Source organism: Somniosus microcephalus, chromosome 7 (assembly GCF_052327205.1).
Source record: "Somniosus microcephalus isolate GS21.2 chromosome 7, FLI_Smic_1.0, whole genome shotgun sequence".
Classification (NCBI taxonomy): domain Eukaryota; kingdom Metazoa; phylum Chordata; class Chondrichthyes; order Squaliformes; family Somniosidae; genus Somniosus; species Somniosus microcephalus.
Window position 1 is genome coordinate 100,617,601 of NC_140993.1, and position 6,206 is coordinate 100,623,806.

The window sequence follows — 6,206 nt, forward strand, 5'->3', positions numbered from 1 at the left end:
TTTAAGAAGGATCACACCTTTAAGAAACTCGATCTGCAACATAGTTAAGCCCAGAGCGGGGGAGGAGCAGTCGAAGCTGTGCACTGATGAAAGGCAGTCGTACTTTGTGTAGTCTCGGACTCCATTTTGTGTGCAGCATGCAGCCTCAACAATTAAACCTTTTCTGTTGAACCTCTCCGAGTTCAGTATTTTTTGCTAGGAGTACGTAGACTCCTACATTGGTGACCCCGACGCTCAGGACGACTCCTAAGCATAACCATGGCTGACACAAACGCAGTTTCTGTGAAGCTGCCGGAGTTCTGGGAGAACCTAGCCACCGCCTGGTTCCTTCAAGCCGAATCGCAATTCTGACTCCGCGGCATCACCGCCGACGCAACGAGGTACGACTACCTCCTCGCCTCCCTGGGCAGCTCCACAATCACGAAAGTCTGGACAACACTACAAAACCCTCCGGAGGAAGGCAAGTACGCACATCTCAAGGCCGCGCTCATTAAAAAATTCACAGCCTCCCAATTCTTGCGCAACTGCCACCTCCTCGACCTCCCGGGCCTCGGTGACTTCACGCCGTCAGACTTGCTCTCACACATGCTTGCTCTGACCGACGAGAAACCGCCCGGCTCCCTCTTCCGCACGCTCTTTATCCGCCAACTACCTCCCAGCATCCACCCGGCGATCGTGGCGTCCAGCCTCACGGACCTCGAGGCCCTGGCCGACGAAGCCGATAAGCTCCTGTCCGCCAGCTCCAACCACGCCGTCACCCCCGACCTGGCCTCCGCAGTGTCGGCACGCGCTCCACCCTCTATCGCGCGGCCACACAGCTCGGCCACGAGGCCCCCCAGGCCCCCACGTCCCCCAAGCCCTCCGACCCAGGGCTACTGCTACTTCCATACCCGATTCGGCGCACGGGCACGCCGCTGCAGCCATCCCTGCACGTTTCCAACCGCCCCCACACCGGCCTACACGATGGCCGTGGGGCAAGCAGGCGCGCTGCTGTACGTTATGGACAGCGCCTCCGGACGCCGTTTCCTATGCGACACGGGCGCGCAGCATCATCCCCGCGTCCGCCCTCGAGATCCAGCGAGGCGGCCGCGGCCCTGCGCTGGTTGCCGCCAACGGCACCGACATCCGGACGTACGGCACCCGCACCGTCACCATCGACCTCGCAGGCCGCCGCTACCACTGGGAGTTTATCACCGCCAAGGTGCTCTCCCCGCTCCTCGGTGCGGATTTCCTGTGCGCCCACGGCCTGTTGGTCGACATGCCTCGGCGCCGCCTCGTGGACATGAACACCATGTCACCTATCCCGGGCGCCATGGCCCCCCCCCGAACCCGTCGAAATGGCGTGGCAGTGCCGCGCCCGCTCAACGGACGACTACTCAGCACTCCTGGCTGAGTTCCCAGCCCTCACCAACCCGACCTTCTCCACGAAGGTTGCTAAGCACGGGGTAGAACACTTCATCCCCACCACAGGCCCACCGGTGTATGCCCACGCCCGCAGGCTGGACCCGGCCAAGCTGGAGATCGCGCGGGCCGAGTTCGCCACAATGGAACAGCTCGGCATCATCCGCCGCTCCAACAGCCCCTGGGCCTCCCCACTCCACATCGTCACCAATCCCGATGGGGGATGGCGCCCCTGCGGGGACTACTGGCGCCTAAACGACGCCACCACGCCGGATCGGTACCCCATACCGCACATTCAAGACTTCTCGGCTAGACTGGCCGGCCGCTCAGTCTTCTCCAAAGTCGACCTGGTGCGCGGTTACCATCAGGTGCCAGTCCACCCCACGGATGTTCCCAAGACGGCCATAATCACCCCTTTTGGGCTATTCGAGTTCCTCCGAATGCCCTTCGGCCTCAAAAATGTGGCCCAGGCCTTCCAGCGGCTCATGGACTTGGTCCTCTGGGACCTGAAGTTCCTCTTTGTCTACCTGGATGACATCCTGGTAGCTAGTTCCTCCAAGCAGGAACACATCGAGCACCTCCGCACCCTGTTCCAGCGGCTCAGTGAGCACGGGCTCATCATCAGCCCAGCCAAGTGCCAATTCGGCCTCAGCAGGATCGAATTCCTCGGCCACCACATCACGCAGGACGGAGCCATTCCCCTGCCCGCCAAGGTGCAAGCCGTCCAGCAGTTCCCCCGGCCTACCACCATCAAAGGCCTCCAGGAGTTCTTGGGGATGATCAACTTTTACAACCGCTTCATTCCCGGAGCGGCCTCCCTCATGCGGCCCCTATACGAAGCCCTCCGGGGTAAGAAAGACAGAATGGCGATCGAGTGGTCGGTGGACATGTTGACCGCTTTCGACTCGACCAAAAAGGCGCTCGCCGATGCCACCATGCTCGCTCACCCACAGCCCAACGCCAGGGTGGCCCTCACCACGGACGCCTCCGACCACGCGGTCGGCGCCGTGTACGAACAGTGGGTCGACGGGGCCTGGCAACCGCTGGCCTTTTTCCGCCGCCAACTGCGCCCCCCGGAGGCCAAATACAGCGCCTTTGACCGCGAGCTCCTCGCACTGTACCTGGCAGTCCACCGTTTTAGATTTCTTCTGGAGGGCCGCCCCTTCTCCACGTTTGTCGACCACAAACCCCTGACATTCGCGATGGCGAAATCTGCGGACCCGTGGTCAGCCAGGCAACAACGCCAGCTCGCCGCGGTGTCCGAATTCAACACGGACATCCGGCACGTCTCCGGTCGAGACAACGTGGTGACCGACTGCCTATCCCGCCCCGCTGTCCACGGCGCCCACCTGGCAATGGACTATGCTCAACTGGCAGCGGAGCAACGCACCGACCCCGATCTGCTCTCCGCGCCCACAACCCTCCCAGGGCTGCGACTGACCGACGTCGCCTGCGGCCCGTCCGCCGTCACAGTCAAATGCGACACCTCCTTGGCGCAACCCCGCCCCGTAGTCCCGGCATCCTGGCAAAAACGGGTGTTCGACATCGTCCACGGCCTCTCACACCCCGGCACCCGCGCGTCCATTAGACTGGTGGCCAACCGATTTGTCTGGCGCGGCCTGCGCAAAGATGTGCGCGTCTGGTCCAGATCCTGCATAGCTTGCCAGCGTGCCAAAATCCACCAGCACTTCAAAGCCCCACTCGAGGAGTTCACCGTGCCAGAAAGAAGGTTCGACCACGTCCACATCGACCTCATCGGCCCCCTGCCGCCATCACAAGGTCACACGCACCTGCTGACAATCGTGGACCGTACCACCCGCTGGCCCAAGGCCATTCCACTGATGTCCATCACCACCACCGACATCGCGAGGGCGTTCATCGGTACCTGGGTCGCTCGGTTTGGCGTCCCCTCCGACATGACGTCGGATAGAGGCCCGCAGTTCACCTCTGATCTGTGGGTCGCCATCGCCCGAAACCTCGGGGTGGCCGTTCACCACACCACGGCTTACCACCCCCAAGCCAACGGACTGTGCGAGCGATTCCACAGGTCCATGAAGGCGTCCCTCTGCACCAGCCTCGAGGACGAGGCTTGGATCGACCGCCTCCCGTGGGTGCTACTCGGCCTACGCTCCGCGGTCAAAGAAGACCTGCAAGCCTCGGCGGCGGAACTCGTGTACGGCCAGCCGCTGCGCGTACCCGGAGAGTTCCTGCCCACCACCACGACCCCCTGGTCAGCTGACCAGCAACGCCGCGCTTTCGCCAACCGAGCACAACAGTTCGCTCCGGTACCCACCGGCCGGCACGGCGAACCAGCAACCCGCGTACCACCTAGCCTGCACATGGCCAAATTTGTTTTCGTGCGCCATGACGCCCACCGAGGACCTCTACGGCCCCCATACGACGGACCCTACAAGGCACTCCAGACGGGGAACAAGTTCTTCCTCCTCGAAGTGGGCGGCAGAACTGACAAGGTGTCGGTCGACCGGCTCAAGCTGGCGCACCTAGAGCCCGACGAACCCGTTCAAGTGGGCCAACCCCCACCGCGGGGCAGACCACCGAAGAGCCCGACGCGTCCGACCGCCCCGCTCCCGACACCAACCGCCAAGAGCCGTTCCGGCCGTGCCATCAAGCCGCCACGCCGGTTTGTACACTCCCTACTAGCGGATTCTGGGGGGAGCTGTGTGGCGTACCAATCACAGAAAGGACACAATCCGCTTTCCAGTCCGTAGACTATAAATCAGGCGTCATGCCTTTAAGAAGGATCACACCTTTAAGAAACTCGATCTGCAACATAGTTAAGCCCAGAGTGGGGGAGGAGCAGTCGAAGCTGTGCACTGATGAAAGGCAGTCGTACTTTGTATAGTCTCAGACTCCATTTTGTGTGCAGCATGAAGCCTCAACAATTAAACCTTTTCTGTTGAACCTCTCCAAGTTCAGTATTTTTTGCTAGGAGTACGTAGACTCCTACAGCCTACTACCACCTCCGTAATATCACCCGTCTCCGCCCCGGCCTCAGCCTATCTGCTGCTGAAACCTTCATCAATGCTTTTGTTACCTCCAGACTTGACTATTCCAATGGACTCCCATTGTCCACCCTCCGTAAACTTGAGTCCAGCCAAAACTCTATTGCCCATATATAATTTGCACCAAATCTCATTCAACCAGCACCCCTGTGCTCTCTGACCTATATTGGCTCCCAGTCCAGCAAAGCCTTGAATGTAAAATTCTCATTCTTGCACCCAAATACCTCCATAGCCTCAGTCCTCCCCATCTCTGTAACCTCCACTAGCCCTACAATCCACCGAGATCTCTGCGCTCCTCCAAGTTTGGCCTCTTGTGCATCCCCGATTTCCTTCGCCCCGCCATTGTCGGCCGTGCCTTCAGCTGCCTAGGCCCTAATCTCTGGAATTTCATCCGTAAACCTCTCTGGCTCTCCACCTCTCTCTCCTCCTTTAAGATGCTTCTTAAAACCTACCTTTTTGACCAAGCTTTTGGTCACCTCTCCTAATGTCTCCTTAATAAAAACACAATATGCTAGAAACATTCAGGAGGTCAGGCCGCATCTGTGGAGAGAGAAATAGGTTATCGACCTGAAATGTTAACTGTTTCTCTCTCCACAGATGCTGCCTTATGTGAACATAAGAACATAAGAAATAGGTGTAGCAGTAGGCCATTTGGCCCTTTGAGCCTGCTCTGCCATTCAATGAGATCATGGCTGATCTTTTGCCTCAACTCCATTTACCGGCTCTATCGCCATATCCCTTGATGCCTTTACTAGTCAGAAATCTATCGACTTCTGTTTTGAATATACCCAATGACTGAGCCTCCACAGCCCTCTGGAGTAGAGAATTCTAAAGATTCACCATCCTCTGTGTGAAGAAATTTCTTCTCATCTCAGTCCTAAATGGCCTACCCTTTATCCTGAGGCTGTGGCCCCTGGTTCTAGATTCCCCAGACAAGGGAAACATTCTCCCAGCATCCACCCTATCAAGCCCTGTAATAATTTTGTATGCTTCAATGAGATCCCCTCTCATTCTTCTGAATTCAAGAGAATACAGGCCTAGTTTACTCAATCTCTTCTCATATGACAGTCCCGCTGTAAGGGGTTTTCTCTGATACCGGCCCTCCGTTACACACAGTTCTTGGACATCAGGATTTATAAGAACAAAATACACACGGCACAGGGTTTTGGCTCAATCTTTGATTCATTCATTTATTGAACACACAATGACAATTATTTCCCTAGTATAAATCCCTACGATTTATATCAGGCTAACAACCTTAAATTACAAACCCCTACGCAAGGGTCATTTGCATCGACACAATATGACACAGTTAAACCCGTCCGCGATTTGACTGTTACATATAAAGTTACCCAGACTCAATCACAAAACCCTTATTGTGAAATTCACAAAAAACTTACTCAGACTCAATCATAAAAGCCCCCTCTATGATTTGGCTGAAACATACAATCACCACTCCTGATCGGCTGTCTCTTGGAGTTGATTGCAGACCCGAATCTTTCTGTTCGCTGTTCTGCCGTCGGCTTCCCACACCATTGTCTTCGAAGTGCTCTTACTTTAAACCAAAACCAACTTTCCGTATTTCCTGGCCCCCTCTGAGCATGCGATGGCCATATCAAAATGTGTGAATTGTCTCTAGCAGAGAACTCTTGATGGCTAATGTCCCTCGTATTGTTCATTGATTAGATATTCCTTTCTGACAATGCAACCATCCCAAAGTGACTGCATATGCGAGGTTGTTGGTTGTTGTTAGCATTCGAATTCAAAAGGTCCGAGGCCTGG